Source organism: Rattus norvegicus, chromosome X, assembly GCF_021556685.1.
Source record: "Rattus norvegicus strain SHRSP/BbbUtx chromosome X, alternate assembly SHRSP_T2T, whole genome shotgun sequence".
Classification (NCBI taxonomy): domain Eukaryota; kingdom Metazoa; phylum Chordata; class Mammalia; order Rodentia; family Muridae; genus Rattus; species Rattus norvegicus.
In genome coordinates this window covers 123,487,167-123,506,935 of record NC_141554.1, presented here as the reverse complement: position 1 = coordinate 123,506,935, position 19,769 = coordinate 123,487,167, and the positions used below count along the sequence as shown (strand labels likewise).

The following is a 19,769-nucleotide window of genomic DNA, read 5'->3' as shown; positions in this document are numbered from 1 at the left end:
TTATCAGCTTCTGGCTACTATAAATAAGGTTGCTATGAACATAGTGGCACATGTGTCCTTGTTATATGTTGGAGCATCTTTTGGGTATACAACCAGAAGTGGTATATCTGGGTCCTCAGGGAGTAGTATGTCCAATTTTCTGAGGAACTGTCAGATGGATTTCCAGAGTGGTTGCCCCAGCTTGCCATCCCACTAACAATGGAGCATCTCCAAGAGAGAATGAAGGAAAGGACATCCAGGAGTATTCTACCTGGGGAAACAGTCCATATAAATGCAGTCGCCATACCTAGACGATATTGCTGATTCCAAGAAGTGCATGGTGACAGGAACCTGATATAACTCTCTCCTGAGATGTTCTGGCAGAGCATGACAAATACAGAGGTGAATGGTAGCAGCAAAACATTGAACTGAGAGCAGGGTCCTTATTGGAGGAGTTAGAGAGAGTATTAAAGGTGCTTCAGAAGTTGGCAATCCCACAGTCATAATAGTACCAATCAACCAGAGCTCCCAGGGTCTAAACCACCATCCAAAGAGGACACTTTTCTGTGGTTGTTTGAATGTGCCATGCTCTCTGCCATGATGGGTTTTAATCCTCTGAAATTGTAACTCCCAAATACATGCTTGTGTCGCCATACACTGAAATACAATTAAAATATTCTGCCATTTTTCTTACTTAAACACCAGCTATTTCTCCTCTCATGAACCTCTCCCAATTTCACGGCACCTTTAATATGTGATAATTCATTAAGTCCTCTTAGTGCTGCCCAAATGAACTTGGATATCCATTAGAACATGGAAACTTGCTTAGAACTCCCCCTCCAACAGCTACCAACTGCCAATTGCTTCTCATAAGAGGTGGAGCATGGAGAACACATCCATGTATTTATGTCCATAATTCTAGATGGCTTGTTCCATATGGATATCTAGATAATCACAGTTGCTGTGGGTTCATGAGTACAATGCCCAAACTCCTGTCTCAAAGACAGGATTTCAAAGCAGTCCTCATTTTCTCTTTCTTATATTGTTGTTCTCTCCTCCACTTTGATGGTGTTCCCCGAGATTTGGAGGGTGCAAAGATGATATTGTGTTTAATTTTGGGAGTTTGCTTTCACTGTCATTTATTCTCTGAACACTGGAAAGTTGTTAGTCTTTCCAATGATTGTTGTCCACTTCATAAGAAGCATTTTGACTAAGGGTAATGACAATCTATATATAAAAACCTTAACATAGAAGACAATTTTATAACATCACCATGAGCAAAATTATAGTAAATTCTGAATTTTAATAGTAGGTTCTATTCTATGACCAATATACCCCCAATCTGTGAGCCTTTAACTAAAATTTCAGTACCAAACATTAAATTTCCTCATGTGGATCAAGTCTCAATTCAGTAAGAAGGTAGATGTTTACTTCTTAATAGCTGTGCCAACATAGCAACAGTGAAAGGATCTTGACTATAAAGGCAGTGTTTTATTTAGCAAGCTGCCTCCAGCACTGGGTGAGACCATGGGTGAGTTTTATCCCCTGAAGCAAACTGTATAGTATATTCTGACAGTGGAAAATCTAGCAAGCTGGAACGATGTTTTCCTGTTCACTTTTAGATGGAATTTTCTGTGTCTTTAGTTAAAGGGTGCAGTGCCTTCATCATTAGTGTTTTCCATGAAGTTGAGGTGGTTAGCCAAGGACAATAACAAAGTTGTGTTACTTTGGAAACTATTAGAAATATCAAGGTGAGGTGTCCTATTCACAGCACTGTGATTTTTACTTAATAACCAATGCTTTTAGGGGGTGAAATTATTGATGCCTGCTGGCTAGTTCAGAATAGAATTTGAACTTTGGGCTTTTAATTTTTTGAGACTGTTATGCACTATGGAAACTTTGAGAATTGGAATGAACTTATTTTTATTGTGCTATGGATCAGTGTGAACAAGATTATGGTGGCCAGTGAGAGGAATCTGGTGATTTGAATATGCTTAGCCTAGGCAAGGTAACTATTATTACATGAGGCCTTGTTGGAGGAAGGATGTCACTTTGGAGATAGGCTTTGAGACCTTCTTCCTAGTTTGTATGATGCTTTGGCTAGGTTTAGGACCCATACCCTCATTTGTTTGAAAAAGCCTATTGGTGTCAGGTTGTGGATCTGCTGGTTTGAATATGTTTAGCCCACAGGAATTTGGCACTAATCAGACATGTGTCCTTAGTGAGGAAGATATGGCTTTGTTACAGCAAGTGTGTCACAGTGGAGATGGGGCTTTGAGGTTTCAGGAAATTCTCAAGTCTGGCCAGTATGGTTCAGACCATCCTTCTGGCTGCTTGTGATAGAGAATTTCCTGTCTGCATTAGGATCAAGCTATAGAACCCTTGGCTTCTCCAGCACCATGGCTTCCTTCATGCTGTTATACTTCCTGCCATGATGATAATAAAAGGAAGCTCTAAAGTGTAAGTGTAAGTCAGCTCCTATTAAATGTCTTCCTATATAAGAGTTGTCTTAGTCATGGAGTCTCTTCAATATCTTTACTGTAATGACACAGTAACTAAGACAGAAGTGCATACCAGAGACTGGGGTATTGCTGTTTTTAGGTATTCCTTTGTTTACATGATGATCAAGTATCATCAAGTAACTATCATCAACTATGATGTGTTTAATGTTAAGTATATACTGTGATGATGGAGGTATGTCATGTACTACTTAACTTTTATTTTATAGGGGATTACACTTAAGATATTGCATGAATCTCAGAAGTGGCTTGGGACGTTTAAACATTGTTGTGGTTTGTTAGACTATCGGGACTTTTTGAGTTCGAGTTAATGAACTTTTGTAGTGTAATGTTAGAGCTTGTTATAGTCCCATTGCTTCATGTTTTTAAACAACACTATGAAAGCCAGAGACTGGAATGTGATTGGTTAGATATGTTTAGCCCATGGGAAGTAGTTTGCAATAATTAGACATGTGGCCTTATTAGGGAAGGTATAGCTTTCCTACAGGAAGTGGGTCAGTTTGTGTCACAATGGAGGTAGTGCTGTGAGGTTTCAGGAAATTCTGGAGTCTGGGCAGAGTGATCCAGACCATCCTCCTGGATGGCTGTAAAAGAGAGTCTACTATCTGTCTTTAGATAAAGCTGTAGAACCATTGGTTCCTCCAGCAACTTGGTTTCCTGCATGTGTCCACACTACCTGAAATGATGGTAATATTAGGAATTTGCTAGCAGGGACATAGTATTGCTATGATAGGTCTAACCATAGATTTTTATAAAAAGAATGTTTATTTTAGCACTTTTTAATGCAGCAGGATGCTTTAAAGGGTGCTTAATGTTACAGAAGATTAGAATCATGGAAGACAATCATGTAGAGTGTGATGTCAACTGTGGGGGCCTGTCTCAAAAGATTTCAGCAAAGAATTGTAGTATGTATCTTAGAAAACATTCTTTTGGTATTTTGGTGAAGCATGTGTTGCTTTTGCCCTTGTCTGAAGAGTCTGCCTGAGACTAAGGTAAAGAGATTTACAATGATAGCATTAACAAAGGAAGCCTCAAAGCATCCTAATTTTGACTTTTTTCTCTGGTTCACTCTCATGGGGTGCATTTTGAACAAGGGTAGTAAACTGAGAAAGAATAATCCAAAATGTATGGTGCAAAGATAAATGGGGTACCAGAAAATGGAATGGCGTTAAATCCTGTGTTTAAGGACATTAAATGGAATTAAATGATTGGAATGCTTGGTGCAAATCCCAATGTAGATATGCCTACTACTTAATGTGATTCATATCCTTTGGCTTGACTATAAAGGCAGTGTTTTATTTAGCAAGCTGCCTCCATATCCTTGTTATGGTCAAAGAGGCATCTAAAAATAGTATAGGTGCCACTGAAAATGTTAGTGTATGGAGTCTATGTATTAAGAAATATGTAATCTTATAGTCACCATTGTATAAAGGCTGGTACTACTTTTAGAGGACTAATATTTATAGGCGTTGTTTGCAATCTTCCTAATGCTGCAATCATTAATACAGTTCCTCCTTTTGGGGTGACCCCCAACCAAAAAAATTTTTTGTTGCTTCTTCATAACTGTAATTTTAACAATTTATATCAATATTTTATTTTAAAATAGGTTGTCCAGGTTGTACAGAAGTACTTAGAATCTTTTATAATCAATTATATGGTAATCTTAAAAGGAAAGAGCATGGTAATACTGGAAGTTTGGTTCGTATCACTCTTGTTCTTATGATCTTGAAGAAAAATATTGGTGGAAGTTATGTTAGAATGTATATTACTGACACGTACAAATGTTAAGTGGTTAGTTATTTCCCTTTTTTATTGGATTTTTTATTTACATTTCAAATATAACCCCTTTTCCAGTTTTCCCATCATAAAGCCACTATACCATCCTCCCACCTACTTCTTTTGTAAGAGTGTTTTCCCACCCATCCACCCACCACTATCCACCTCACCCTCTGTCATTCCCCTATATTGTGGAGGGAGGTGGAGACATGTCACGACTAAGGGCTTCTCCTTCCATTGTTGACCATCAAGGCCATCCTCTGCTACATATATGTCTGGAACCATGTGTTCATAGACTCTGGGAGCTCTTGTTGATTGGTACTGTTATGATTATGGGGTTGCAAACGTCTTCAGCACCTTCTATCCTTTCTCTAACTTGTCCAATGGGGGACCCCATTCTCAGTTCAATGGTTGGTTTCTAGCATCTACCTATGTGTTTGTCATGTTCTGGCAGAGCCCCTTAGGATATTGTATATCAGCCTTTTGTCATCATGCACTTCTTGGCATCAGCACTATTGTTTTGGTTTGGTGGCTGTATGTATATGGGCTGGGTCCCAATGTGGGGCAGTCTCTGGATGGCCTTTCAGTCAGTCACTGCTCCAAATTTTGTCTCCATATCTTTTCCTATGCATATTTTGTTCTCCTTTTTAAGAAGGATTGATGTATCTGTACTTTGGTTATCCTTCTTCTTGAGCTTCATGTGGTCTGTGGATTATAACTTGGATAATCCAAACGTTTGGGCAAATATCAACTTATCAGTGAGTGCATACCATGTGTAGTTTTTGTGATTAGATTACCTCACTCTGGGTGATATGTTCTAGTTCCAGCCATTTGCCTAAGACTTTCATGAAGTCATTGTTTTTAATAGCTGTTTAGTACTTCATTGTGTAAATGTACCACATTTTCTGTATTCATTCCTCTGTTGAAGGACATCTGGGTTCTTTCCTGATTCTGGCTATTATAAATAAGGCTGTTGTGAACATAGTAGAGCATGTGTCCTTGCTATATGTTAGACCATCTTTTGGGTGTATGTCTAGCAGTGGTGTAGCTGGGTCCTCAGGTAGTTCTATGTTCAATTTTCTAAGGAACATTTGGACTGATTTTCAGAGTGGTTGTACTAGCTTGCAATTCAATCGACAACGGAGAAATGTTCCTTTTTCACCACATCCTCACCAACATCTTTTTGAACCTGAGGTTTTTACCTTAGTCATTCTGACTGGTTTGAGGTGAAATCTCAGGATTGTTTTGATTTGCATTTCTCTGATGACTAAGGATGTTGAACATTTCTTTAGGTGCTTCTCAGCCATTTGATATTTGTCACTTGAGTATTCTTTGTTTAGTTCTGTACCATATGTTTTAATAGGTTTATTTGATTCTCTGGAGTCTACCTTCTTACATTCTTTGTATATATTGGATATTAGCCCTCTATTGGATGTTGGATTGGTAAAGATTTTTTTTCTCAATTTGTTGGTCCACAGACCACAATAAACTCAGGAAGGATGGCCAAAGTGAGTCCTTTTTAGATAGGGAAACAAAATATTCATAGGAGGAGAAATGTAGACAATGTTAGGAGCAGAGACTGAAGGAAAGGCAATCCAGAGATTGCCCCTTCTGTGGATCCATTCCATATACCTACAGCCACCAAACCCCAACAATATTGCTGATGCCAAGAAGTGCATGTGAACAGAAGTGTGATATAGCTGTCTTGAGAGCCTCTGCCAGAGCATGACAAATACAGAGGCAGATGCTCTTAGCCAACCTTTGATCTGAGAATGGGGTCTCCATTGGAGGAGTTAAAGAAAGGATCAAAGGACCTGAAGGGGTTTGCAATCCCATAAGAACAATAATACCAACCAACCAGAGTTCCTAAGGACTAAACCACTATCCAAAGTGTACACATGAACAGACACATGGCTCTAGCGACATGTAGCAGAGGATGGCCTTGTTGAACCCCAACTGGAGAAGAAGTCTTTTTTCTTGCCAAGGCTTGACCCTCCAGTGTAGGGGAATATCAGGGCAGGGAGGCAGGAAGGGGTGGGTGGATGGGTTGGGAAACACCCTCATAGAATAAAGGGACAGGTGATGGGATAAGGTGTTACTGAACAGGAAACCAGGGAAGGAGATAACATTTGAAATGTAAATCAATAAAAACATCCAATAAAAAAGAAAGCCACTATATAAACAAACTCAAAGGAACAAATTGCATGACCATCTCATTAGATGCTGAGAAAGCATTTTACAAAATAAGTGGTTTCTTACAAGCCATCTTTTATAAATATTTCAAATTATGTAAAAAAATCATTTACTTGTATCAATATGCAAAGCTCCAGATAAGAAAATGTCAGCCAATATAAATTAAAGTCAATAGTGTAGAAGGGTTTTATGTTTTTATGTTAGTCTGAAACATAAGATACTTCCCCTTTAAGCTATTAACCCCGCTTATGTAGTATGTGTGTCAGGAACTCCTGGCTGTCTCCCTTTTAGTTGCCCTCTTCATGCAGTCCCCTTTAACAACTTGTATTCATTTGTATTTGGGTGAAATGTTCTTTAGATGATGTTAGGTACACTTGTTTCACAATGTCTGTTAGCTCCAGTATTTCTCTATTTAGGTTTGGTCTGAATGACCACATTTCCTTTACAAATGTGGATGCCCTTGCATTTGGGTCATAGATGGTAAGAATCAAAAGATCACCTTGGTAGATCTTTTCTTTGATGAATATGAAGTGTCTTTTTGTGTCTTCACTAATTTATTGTGGTTTCAAATCTTTGTTGGATATTAGTGTGGCTCACCCAGCCTGCTTCTTAGGTCCTTTGCTTGTACAGGTTAGATTAGGATACTGATTGCTCACATCTTGAACTGAAAGCAGGAAGCAGAGAGGATAAACAGGTGGTAGTGAGATGACATTTGTCCTGATGTCCTGCCTGCAATAATATACTTCTTAATCCCAAACACAGCCCTACAAAACAACACCAAACATTTGGGACCAATTGTTTGAGTTCCAAAGATCATGGGAAGCATTGCTTACTTAACTCACAAAAGCACCCTTCTTAACATTGAGACGTCACCATGGAGAATAGAGTTGAAAGATTCCAAGAATGAAAGGTAGTGACTGACTACAGAGAAAGTCTGTTTTCCAGACACAAGAAGACATTTCTACATGTGAAATCATAGTGACTATAACTATAGGCACAAGACCAGTACAAGATCAAGCCAAACAAATCCTAGCATGTAGGGCAAGAACTTTGGAAAATTCCACTTCTAGCTAACTAACTTTAACCACTTCCTTTTGGTCCCTATTTGAAGATGAAAAGTTATACATTTTTAGGGATATAGACCATGCATCTAATGACAACAGAACATGAATATACTGGGTTAAATGAGAAATGTCTCATATAGGCATTTGAACACTTTATCCTCCTTTGGTGCTGGTTTTTGGGAAGGTATAGTTAAAAGTTTATGGTGATACCTTAAGAATTATGTTATTACAGGCAGGCTTTGGGTATATATAGCTTAGCTCGACTACCAATTTAGTTCCTAACTTTGTGCTTGTAAAAGAAGAGAGCTCTCTGCTTTCTCCTCATTATACTCTTCCTGACTTTTGCTAGCATATAACCCTACCTTGATGGAAACTTTTCCATCTGAGAGCATACTCCCAAATAAACTATTCCTTCTGTAAGATGCCCTGGTCATGGTATTTTATCATAGCACCTGGAAAGTAACTAATTCAATGTACTTCATGGGTTTAACAGAAAGGACACATAAAACATGAAGGGGATAGTTACTGCTACAGGAACAGAAAAGGATTTAGAAGGGAGAAAATAGTGAGGGGATTTTTTCACCTAAACACACATAAGTAAAGAATAAGGAAACTAGGTAAATTTGTTCTGTAGAAGTTAGGGTTCTGATTGGATTCAAGGCCCACTACATAGCTGAGGACTGATGTTCCATAATGGAAATTTTGACCAAAATCATATAGCTAAGGAGGTCATAGAACGTATGGGAGAACCTAGTACTATTATTTTTAGGTAGATGGATAAAGTATCAATCAATCCAGACATAGAAAAATCACACATATTTGGGCAATATTTAGCTGTGATAAAATATAATTCTATCATCTGAAGCAAAATAGACATAATTAGAAAATAATATGTGATTTTAAATAAGAGACATAAATAAGTGCATTCATTTGATCTAATATGTAAATTAAAGGGTAAAGTTTTAATTAAATTGTGCATGTTCATTTGCTTATGCCTTATATGGTATATAGGTATTTATGTACCTACTTAATAGTGTGATTTCTTATGACTTTTCCAGATATTCTTGGTTTATCTTACCCTCTTCCCTCTTTCTTCTATATACTTCTCTCTTTGTAATTAGAACCTGAATCTCCAAAGTGTCTCCAGATAATATTATGATGACAGTCATTCATGAGTCATCAATGTCTATGTTGAAACCTACAGTCCTTGTTGCTTCTGAAGAGATTTCTAATGTCAAGGATCCCTGAAGCCAGCAGAATCTACACTGAAGTTCACAATCAATATTGCAATGTCAGGTCATTTTGAGAGCTACATGTTCTGAGATATGTTTTGTCGGGGTCATATATATACTAGCAACAGACAACAGTGTATACTCATGATACTTCAGACCTCCAGCAGCCATGATGTCATTGATCTCCACTGCCTCATGGGAGCCCATTAATATGAGTGTCTTCAACTTCAAGTAAAATCATTACAGATATCAGTTATCCATGATCCTTCCCAACTCATGAGAAGGGTTCTGCCAGCTGTAACCATCTTTACGTCATGTTGTATCTTGTCACTAGACAAGAGGTTTCTGTATGTGGGCATACCAGCTATCTGAAATTATCTTATTGTCCGTGATATTTCTGGTGACAGACACCATGGTGTATCCCTGATCCTTCCTGTGACTTTGGATCAGTTGATAACATGAGAAAGACAAGCATCCAAAGAAAACATATTGACATTACTCATGTACAATGCCAGTGGTAAGTATGTTCAGATCCACAGCCAGCATTGTCCTGGAAGTGCTCTCTGATGTCTGAGATCCCAATGCCAGAAGAATCTATGATAAAGATCATTGTCAGTAGTGCTGCCTACTGTCATAATGAGGTAAGTACTGTGTTTTGCTACTGAAGATACCATTGATGCCAATGATCCTACCTGCAACCTGAAGCTATGTTAAGGTCAGTGCTGCTTGAAGTGACCAGCCATCCAGATGGAGTTCACTGTTAATATTGCTGAAGGAGATCCTGATGATGGCTATGATCTACATTGCTTCTGGAGAACCTGCTGAATTCCAAGGCCCATACTGACACCCAAGGTCATTTTGAGGTAAGTGTTCTGAGCTGTCACTAGAGAAAGATTGATGGCTGAGGTTCTATCATTACAGGAAATTCAGTTGAAGTTTCTGATGTATGCATGTATCCCCGGATATTAATCATGATACAGCAATCCTACCTGTAATATGAAGTTCTGTTGATGTCAATGATGTATTCTGTGACCAGCAATCATGAAGGAGTACATTATTCCTATTGGTGATGGAGACTCTGTTGATGGCTAAGGTCTTTGTTGCTGTTCAAGCATCTGATAAATTCCAAGGTCCTTACTGATTCCTGAATTCATATTGGAGTAATTATTCATAGCTGGCACTGGAGATCAAATTGATGGCTGAGATGCTACCTGTTACAGGAAATTCTATTATTCCTAGTGCATGCAAATACCTCCAGATGTTACATATGCAATGTGCTTTGATGTTTATGACAATATCTGGAACCTAAAGCAATATAGATGTAAATGCTGCATGATATAAACTGCAATCATGGTGGAGTCCATTATTCCTATTGTTGATGGAGACCCAAGGTAAGGCTATGATCTGTGTTGCTGCTTGAGATTCCAGTGAAATTGGCAGTCTATACTGATGCCCAAGGTCATATTGAGATAAATTTTTTGAGCTGACACTAGAGGTTCAATTGATTTCTGAGATCAAACTTTCCACAGGAAATTCTGTTGATGTCCAGTACATTCATGTAGCATACATAGTCAACTATGGAATGTAACATGAAAAGAGATAGTATTATGAAAAATCTATCTTGCCACATCTATCTTGTCAATGGAGAAGAGGTGCATGACCATAATATATTATGCCCTCTGAGTCAACCCTGAAATAATTATTGTATACTCGGCAACAGACATCATGGACTTGTTCAAGTTCCATGTAGACATTGGCAACCTTGTCAGTGAACCCTGCTTCTACTGGGAATACTGTGGGCTCTGAGGGGTTGTCTTAATTAGATTTCTATTGTTGTGACAAACACGATGATCAAAGTGACCTGGGCATGCAGGGTACATCATTTCGCTTACATTTCTAGGTCATCGAGGGAGGTCATCTTGAATAACAATAATCAAAAGTGCCTGCAGCAATTATGATGATGTCAACCCATCATTTCTCCAGAAGTCATGTTAAAATCCATAGTACATGATGCTTCTGAGATTTTTAGTATCAAGTATCCCTGAGTCCAGCAGAGTCTGCAGAGATGTGAAACTTTAATAGTGTTTCCACAGGTCATTTTGAATTACAAGTTCTGAGATGTGTTATGTCGAGGTCACATATAGTTGCAACAGGCACCATTGTATGTCCATTATACTTTGTGCTTCAATCAGGCATGATGTCAATGATCCCTGCTGCCACATGGGACCACAAACTATGAGTGTCTCCAAATACCAATGGAAATTTACTTATGTCTATTATCCATGCTTCTGTCCAATTTAGGAAAAGTATTTTGTGAGCTCAACCATTTTGATTTCATAATACATCCTATCACTGGAGAGGTTTCTGGCTAAGGTTCTTCTGGTCATCAGAAACTGTCTGGGAGTGCATAATACTTAAGTTCATGATCGATGCTGCTACTTTTCACTTGATTAATGACATTGGTGATTACAACTCTCAAGGGAAATATATTAATGTCACTCATCTATAATATTATTTGCTACCATGTTGAGATCCAAAGTCAGTGTTTTCTTGGAAGTGCTCTCTGAAATGTGAATTCCTTGATACAGAAGAATCTCTTGTGAAGTTCATGATCAGTAGTGCTGCCCAAGGTAATAATGAGGTAAGTGCTGTGTGCTATTACAGGAGATGCATTTGATGCCTGTGACCCTACCTGAAATATGAAGCTATTCTGATGTCGGTGCTGCTGCTGTGACCAGCAATCACTATAGAGTGATTCTTATTACTGATTAAAACCCTGTTGATTGCTATGACCTATTTTTCTTCTGGAGAACTGCCTGAATTCCAAGGTCATACTGACAACTGATGTCATATTGAGGTAAGTGTTCTGAGCAGGCACTGGAGAAAAGATTGATGGCTGATATCCTAAGTGTCACAAGAAATTCTGTTGATGTTCCTGAGGCATGCATGTAGTTCCCGGTGTCTTTCATGGAGTATATTTTGATACCTGTGATCCTACCTCTAACAAGATGCTATGTAGATGTCAGTGATGCATTCTGTGACCAGCAATCATGAAGAAGTCTATTATTCCTATTGATGATGGAGACCCTGGAATTGCTAAGATCTGTCTTTCTGCCTGAGAATCTGATAAATTCCAAGGTCCTTACTGATGCCTGCAGGCATATTGAGGTAAGTGTTCTTAGTTGGCCCTGGATAGCATATTGATGTCTTAGATCCTACCTGCCACAGGAAATTCAGATGATGTCATAGGTGCATACATGTAGCCCCTGCTGTCAATCATGTAGTATATAAAATCTCTACCTCCCCCATAAGTGGAAGTGATGTCTAATATCTATTCTGCCACTGGAGATGGGGTTTATAAACACAATTTCTTTGGCTCTCTGAATTGTTGCTGATGTTACTGATATATACATGGCAAGAGACTCCACAGTATTGCCCATCATCCATAGTGTCTGGAAAAGTTGTCAGCGATCTCTGATTTCACTGGGAACCATGTCAATATCACTAATCCAAAGTGCCTGCAGAAACTTTGATGATTGGAATCATCCATCCTGTACCATAGCTATGTTGAAAGCAATAGAATATATCACTTCTGGAGACATGGTTAATGTAAAGGGCACCTGAGACCATCAGTGTAAGGTGAAGTTCAAGTTCAATAGTGCTGCCCATGGTAATTTTGAGTTATATTTGCTGACATGCGCTGAGGGCATATCAATTTCAGCAGTCATGTTTAAACACATAGTCCATGATGCTTCTTAGGCTATTTTTTATTTATTTTTTCTTTTTTGGAGCTGGGGACTGAACCCAGGGCCTTGTGCTTGCTAGGCAAGCACTCTAACACTGAGCTAAATCCCCAACCCCACTTAGGCTATTTTTAATGTAAAGCATCCCTGTGGCTAGCAGATTCTAAGGTAAAGTTTTAGGTAAATACTGCTGCCTCAGGTAAGGTTGAGTCACATGTTTTGAGATATATTATGGTGAGTTCATATATAGTGTGACAACAGACACAGTTGTCTGTCATATATACTTCAGTCCTCCAGCAGCCAGGTCAGTGATCCATGCTGCCTCTTGGGACCACATTAATATCACTGTTTCTTACTGCCAATGGAATTATTACTGATGTCAATTTTCCATGATTCTGCCCAATTCATTAGAAGGGTTCTGCCAGTTGTAGCCATTTTTATGTCATGTTGCATTCTGTCACTATACAAGAGGTGTCTGTACATGGTCCTGTCTGCTCTCTGAAACTGTTTTGATATCCCTGACAACAGATATACCATGATAAATTTCAGATTCCTATGCCAACAGTCAAACAGGCAGTGAGTAATCACTACTACCACTTTGGAACAAATTGATTATATCCATGATTCCAACTGCCAAGGAAAATATATTGATGTCACCCATTCATGCTGTCACTTGTATCCATATTGTGATCCATGACCAGCAGCTTTGAAGAGGCCTTGATGTCTGTGATAACTCAACCAGAAAGATCTGTTTTGAACTTCATTGTTAGTTCTGGTGCCTAAGGTCATAATGAGGCAAGTCGTGTGTGATCCAACTGAAGACATGTTTGATGCCAGTGCTCATATCTGCAACTGGAAGTTATGTTGATGTTAGTGCTGCATGCTGTAACCAGAAATCATAGTAGAGTCCAGTATTCCTATTGCTAGTGGAGACCCTTGTGATGGCTATGATCTGTGCTGCTTTTGGAGGACATGCTGAATTCCAAGGTCCATACTGACATGTGGGGTCATAGTTAGGTAAGTGTTCTTATCTAGCAGTTGAGATCAAATTGATTTATGAGATCCAACTTGCCATAGGAAATTCTCTTAATGTCCATGATGCATGCATGTAGCACCTACTATTAAGCATGAAATGGACAATATCCTTACTACCACCATATGTTCTAGTTTTGTCAATAATCTCTCCTTTCACTGCAGAATAGGTTTGTCTCCATAGTTTCTTCTCTTCCATGAATCAATGCTGATGGCACTGATATACACTTGGCAGCAGACACCATGGTATTGCCCAAGATAATTGTTGCCGATAACAAACTTATTATCAATGATCCTAGCTGCATGGGGAACCATGTTTATGTCACTAATGCACAGGGGTTGCAGGAACTTGGATTATGTAAATCATACATGCTGCCTCTAGTAGCCATGTTGAATCCATAGTCAGTGTTGCTGTTGAAGACATCGTGGATGTTAAGAATCCCCGAGATCATCAGAATCTACAATGAAGTTCAGTCAGTAGTGCTGTCTTGGATCATGTTGAGTTACATGTTCTAAGATATGATATGTTCAGGATATATATATATATATATATATATATATATATATATATATAATCACTGTATGTTTATAATTCTACCTGCCTCTAGTAACCAATATGTCATTGATCCCTTATGACACTTGTGACCAGATTAATCTGATTTTCATTAATTGTCAGTGGAATCACTACTGATATCTATTATCTATGCTTCTGCAGAAAATCTAAGAAGTGTCTTTTCATTCATAAGTAATTTGATGTAATGATTCATTCCACAACTAGAAATGAAGTTTCTATATATGGTCATACCTGTCTTCTGAAAATATTTTCATATCCCTTGTACTTCCTGGTAATGGACACCATGTTATTTCACAGATCCCTGCTGCCATAGACAACCAGATCAGGAGTGATCCCTAATCCCACTTTGGACCAGATTGATGACATCTGTGGTTCCAACTACCAAGGAAAATACATTGACATTACTGATAATGACCCATGTTGGCACTGATAATAATGTTGATCTCCATAGTTTGTGTGTTCATTGAAAAGCTACATGATATTAAGAATCCCTGATACCATCACAATGTACAGTGAAGTTCAGTCAATAGTACTGTCTTTGATTATGTTGAGTTACATGTTCTGAGATATGTTATGTTGAGGATATATATTTACACCAGACACCACTGTATGTCCATGATATTTCAGGTTTTGAAGTCCATGGTATGAATTGCTGTCTAAAGTTATAATGAAGTAGATGTTGTATGCTGCTACTGGAGACATGTTTGATATCTGTGATCCTAACTGCAACCTGAATCTATGTTGATGGCAACACTGAACTAGGATGGACTCCAGGATTCCTAATGTGGATAAAGACTATGGTTATGGCTATGATCTCTGCTGCTATCTAAGACATTCGAAATTATAAGGTCTATACTGACACTTGAGGTCATATTGAGGCATGTATTCTGAGTTTGGCACTGGAGATCATATTGATATCTGAGATGCTACCTGCCACAGGAAACTCTGTTTATGTCCCTGAAGCATGCATGTATCCCCTGTTATGAACCATGAGTTCACTGATATACACATCATGGGAAGAGACACCATTGTATCTCTAAACTCTAATGCCACAAGCAGCCATGTTGTGATTCTTTCCCCACTTGGGACAACATTAATATGAGTGATTCCAACTGTCATTGGAATCTATACTGATGTCAGTGATGCATGCTTCTGTCACCTGTGAGAATGTTCTTTATGAGATTTGTACTCAAAGCCATAATAATTTTGAAGTCAATGACTCATCCTGACACTATAGATATGATTTCTTCTCATGGTCCTCCATGCCCTATGAAACTATCATAATGTCCCTGTACTCCATGGCAATAAACAACATAGTATACCCAAGACCCCTAATGCCACAGGCAACCAGGATTTAATGATCCCTACTGACACTTTGGAATAGAATGGACTAGAATAGTTGTCCTATTTGTTAAAAGAAATATATTGATTTTACTCATCCATTGTATCATTTATAACCACATTGAGATATATAGTCAGTGTTGTCTCTGAAGATATTCATGATGCCTGTGATCACTCTTGCCAGCATGTCAATTGTGAACTTCATGGTCAGAACTGCTGCCCAAGATTATAATGAGGTAAGTAGTGTGTATTGCTATTGAAAACCAGTTTTAAGTCTCTGGTGTGATTTAAAATACAAACCCATGTTACTGTCAGTGCTATATAATGGACTCAGGAAATGTAATGCCATCCATAGTTTCTATTTCCTAGGAAGAGCCATTTGATGACATGATCTGTGTTGTTGCATGAGAACAGGATGAATTCAAAGATCTATACTGATGTGCATATTGAGGTGAGTGTTGTCAGCTGGAACTGGGGATAAGGTGGGTGTCTGAGATCCTACCTGCCATAGGAAACTGTCCTGCTGTCTCTGACACATGCATATGTTTTCTTTTTATAGACCTTGCTATGAGTAATATCCTTGCTGCCACAAGAAGAAATTTGATGTGATTGATTCCTCCTGCCACTGGAGAAGAGATTTATGTCCATAATTTCTTCTGCCCTCTGAATCAACTCTGATGTCAGTGATACAACTGTCAGCAGACATCATACTATATAATCCATGATGTGAATAGGAAACATCATATTAGATATCTGTGCTGCCGGTTTGGATCAGGATGGTATCAATGATCCTAACTGCCAACAGAAAATAGTGATGCCACTCATCTATGCTTCTACCTGCAAATATAGTGATATCTATATCTGTTGTGCCTCTGAAGAGCTTGGAGATAACTGTTATCCATGGTGCTAGAAAAGTCTGTCTTGAACTACATGGTCAATAATACTGCCTAAGTCATGTTGACTTATGTGTACTGTGCTGCAACCAGAGATGAGTTTTATGACTGTGACCTGACTTGAGAACTGTATCAGTGTTGATGTCACGGCTACCTACTGACAACAGTAATCATGAGGATATTTATTGTTTCTATTAAGATACTGTAAAACACAGGAGTGTATGAAATGCCTATTATATGAGTGAAATCCCTGCTGTTGACTATATTATGAATAAGATCCTCAATGCAATCAATCAGAAGAACTAATCAAGATGTCATTGATCCGTCCTGACAATAGAGAAGATGTTTATGTTAATATTTTCTCTTGCCCTCTGAATATATACCAATATCCATGATATGGCCAGAAACAGATAACAGGGTATTGCCCAAGATGAATCCTGCCACAGGCAACCATGATTTCAGTGATCTCTGTTGCAAATGAGTAACATGTTAATATCACTAATTCAAGGTGCCACTATGTTGATGTCCATCATCAATGATGACACTGACAGCTATGTTGAATGCCATAGTTCATGTTGATTCTGAAGAGATTGTTAATATCAAGGAACCTTGTTGCTACCAGAGCCTATGGTGAAGTTCAGTCAATACTGCTAACTAAGCTTATGTTTAGTTAAACTTTCTGTGGTATGTTGAAGTCAGTGATAAATTGTGGCAACAGACACCATTGTATTCCCATGAATCTTGATGTGACTAGCAGCCATAGTGTCAGAGATCACTGGAGAAACATGTGACTACATTTATCTGAGTGATTCCAACTGTCACCAGAATCTATACTGATGTCAGTGATCCATTTTCTGCTGCCTGAGGCCATGTTACATATGAAATATGTGCTGCAAGATCTATCATTATGTATGAAATGTGTGCTGTTAAGAATCCACCCTGCCATTAGAAAAGAAGTTTCTGTCCATGGTCTGATCTGGCCTCTGAAACTGCATCAATGTTACAGATACCTCCTAGAAGAAAACCCCATGGTATATCCTATATCATCACTGTGGCCACTAGCCCACCAGCAAACACGATGATGCCCATTATTTCTATTGAGGTCCTACCTGCCACAGGAAACTATGGTGATGTCCCTGATGTATGACTGTAGCTGATCTGTAAAGCATGCCATGTATAAGATCCTAACTGCCCCCAGAATATCTAGTGTTATAAATGGTCCACCCTTGTAGATACTTGCCAACTGTAACTATTTTGATATCGAGGATCCATCCTGGAACTAGAGAAGAGGGTTTTTTTGTTTTGTTTTTTTTTTTACATGATCTGTCCTTACAGTGAAACTATGATGTCAGTGACAACTCCATGGTAACAAACATTATGGTATATCCCTGATCGATGCTGCCAAAAGTTGCAGGATGTTAATGATTCCAGGTCCCACTGTGGATCAGGATGATTACATTAGCTATCCCACTTCTCGATGCAAGGAATGTTCATGTTAGTGCTACCTGTTGTCACCAGCAAACAAGATGATGTCCTTCATTGCTTTTGAGATTCTACCTGCCACAGATAATTATGGAGAGGTCCCTGATGGATGTATTGATCCTTTGCTACAGACTATCACGTATACCACTACCAGAAGTGATATTTTTGTTAGTGATACTTCCTGTGACATAAGAAGTGATTTATGCCTATACACTCTTTCCCTCTGAGTATATACTGATGTTGTTGACATTCTTGGCAATATATATGATGGTATAGCCCAAGATCCATGCTGCCACAGGCAACTTTGTTGTCTGTGTTCCTTGCTGCCACTGGAAATTATACTAATATCACTAATCTAACCTGCCGTCAGAAATTCTGTTGATATCCATCATCCATGATGCCAACGGTACGTACCCAATTTACACATAGTCCAGTTGCTTCTGAAAGAATGTTAATATTAAGGAGTTCTTCAGGCACTAGTGTCTATTCTGAAGTTTATCATCAATATTGCTGCTTGAGGTCATGTTGTGAAGTGTTCTAAGATACGTTATATTGAAATCATTGATAAATTTTGGGAAAAGATGCCATTGTATGTCCACAATCCTTGATGCCAGGATCAGACAAGATGGCAGCATTCTCTGCTGTCAATCAGCATGTGAATTATTCTAATACAACCCAAATCTATGCTGATGTCAGCAATCCACACTTCTGCCATCTCATACCATATTATGTATGTGATGTGTGCTGCTGGCTGCAACCAATTTGATGCCAAAGATCTATCCTGCCACTAGAGTAGACATTTCTGGCTATGGTCTGATACATTCTCTGAAACTGTGTACATGTCAATGATACCTCCTGGCAACAAACCCTATGGTTTAAACCTGATGATGTCTGCTACTAGCCACTGTGATATTAGGGATTCATGCTGCCACTTTGGACCATATTGATTATATCATTGAACTCAATTGCAAAGGAAAATATCTTGATATCATGTAATACTGCTGCCTGTGGTAACCATGTTGATATCCCTAGTCAGTGTTTACTCTCAAGAACTTGGTGATATCTGTGAGCCCTATTGTCAGAAGAGTCTATCTTGAAGTGCATAAACAATACTGCTGCTTAGTTCTGAATGTTATCTGAGAAATATGTGTAATAATACTTGCAACTGGAATCTACAATGATATCAATACTGCCTGCTGTCACAAGCAAACAAGATTGTGTCCATAGATATTATTGAGATCCTACCTGCCATAAGAAACTATGATGATTTCCCAGATGCATGCATGTATGTAGCCCAAAATGTAGACCACATTAAATAAAACAGCCTTTTTGACACCAGATTTGCTATTGATGTCTATGGTCCATCCTTCCACTGGAGAAGAGGTTTATGTGCATGATCTTTTGTACTGCCTGGGTCTAGGATGATATCACTGATATAACTGGCAATAAATACTATGGAGTCTACACTGATGTCAGAGCTGCACTCTGATACATATGTGTGTGGGGGACCAGGTTCAGTCTGTGTATGCTAATTGGTTGATAGTTCAGTATCTGATAGCCTTAATGGTCCAAGTTAGTTGATTTTGTTTGTCTTCCTTTAGAGTTCTTGTCCCCTTTGGGACCCTCAATCCTTCTCCCAAATCTTCTATTAGAGTTTGCAATTTCCATTCAATGTTTTGCTGTGGGTGTCTATATCTGTCTGAGCCAGATGCTGGATAGAACCTCCTACATGACAGCATGCTTCTGTCTGCAAACCTAACATAGGATTAATAATGTCAGGGTTTGGTTGCTGCCCAAGGGATGGGTCTCTAGTTGGGGCAGTTATTGCTTTTGTCTTCTCTATCCTCTGTCCATCCATTTCTGGTAGATAGTAGAAATTTTCACTCAATTGTTTTGTGGATGACTTGATGTGACTATAGCTTCACTGGGGTTCCTGCCTAG

At 38.7% G+C, this 19,769-nt stretch overlaps 1 long non-coding RNA gene across 1 annotated transcript; it reads left to right on the top strand.

Annotated features, from left to right (window-relative positions):
• Nucleotides 1-1,480: 1,480 nt before the first annotated feature.
• On the top strand, nucleotides 1,481-19,166 carry LOC103690894 (uncharacterized). Its single transcript, XR_015646705.1, has 7 exons — nucleotides 1,481-1,510; nucleotides 8,653-10,154; nucleotides 11,065-13,523; nucleotides 14,740-14,990; nucleotides 15,638-15,689; nucleotides 15,823-15,904; nucleotides 16,013-19,166. It is a non-coding gene; the product is annotated as an uncharacterized LOC103690894 (long non-coding RNA).
• The last annotated feature ends 603 nt before the right edge of the window (nucleotides 19,167-19,769 follow it).